Below are 1284 nucleotides of genomic sequence, written 5' to 3'. Positions count from 1 at the left end.
CTTTTTCATTCCCTAAGATCAATTGGAACAAGTCTTATTATCTAATAGAAATGCATCTAATCAATCCAAAGCTAACTTAATTGAATCCAATTCAATTAGATTTGATCGAATCCCTATTGCTCATCAATTGAGCTAATTAACAATCAAATTATCAATTAATTATTTTTAATTTTACTAACTATTAGTAATAATTTATTTCAACCTTTGTATATGATTAATCATTAATCATATTGATAATTAAGCTCTTCAACGATTCATAATCATCGATCAATCATTTAATCAGACATGTACTTCTATGTGTGTGACTGCATAGGTTTGAACCTAAGTTGGTTGTACAAGAATATTTTTATATCAATCGATGTAGCCATCTAGCAATGAGACCTGACATCCGGATAGACCAAATGTATGCTCAGCAACACTCTAGAACCTATGTGGATATAGTTACCGTATAATCATCCCTTTGACTCTTAATGCTCAAGGATGACTTAGGAATAAACTATCAATCTAGAATGAGTTTGAATCTATATTATGTCTCAACCTCAAAAATCCTGTGACTCCTATTAGAATTATTTTGATCAAAATTTTACTGAAGTAAAACATAGTGATGCATCATCTTCAATTTTGCTTGGAGCAATCAATCCCATCTGACTTGCACTCAGACTTCATAAGTATTTGACTATACCCAAAAATCTCCATCAGTGAATTTAGAACTCGGATAGTCTGGCACCAAAACACAGTGAGTTGCTTGCAACTCACTGAGGCAGCCTCAAGTTAGAGATATACTTATACCCATATCCCATCAGAGCAACCTTTGATAGCAGAGTACTCCAGAGGTGATCACGCTCGATGAAACGTACTCCTACATTTCACCCATATTGCCATATCCGTATCACCACATACCGTGGTTAAAAGGATAATCAACTAATATAGCACACAATGATCTACACTCGATATAATTATCATCTTTATAACAATTGTATCATTTAATTACGAGTAAGATTTAAGAACCACACAATAAATCCTTCTTTATCATTTTGGAAGTAACTCTAAAAGACTTCATCATAACATATAAATTCTATTTAGGAAGACGTATTCCTTATGATGAATCTGTCAGATAATATTTATCATTTTGTAATTCTTATACATGTATGGAGCACAATCATCTACAACCTAAATGATTGATTTTAAGATATATTTTTTAAGAACTTCCACTTGGACTAAAGTCAATCAAATTGGTATCAAATATCAATCTTTCATTTGTGATTATCGAACTCCTTAGATCCG

The sequence above is a fragment of the Elaeis guineensis genome, unplaced genomic scaffold (assembly GCF_000442705.2).
Source record: "Elaeis guineensis isolate ETL-2024a unplaced genomic scaffold, EG11 Super_Scaffold_31900, whole genome shotgun sequence".
In the NCBI taxonomy this organism is placed as follows: Eukaryota; Viridiplantae; Streptophyta; class Magnoliopsida; order Arecales; family Arecaceae; genus Elaeis; species Elaeis guineensis.
The sequence above is the reverse complement of the archived record's forward strand: the minus strand, read 5'-3'. Positions refer to the sequence as shown.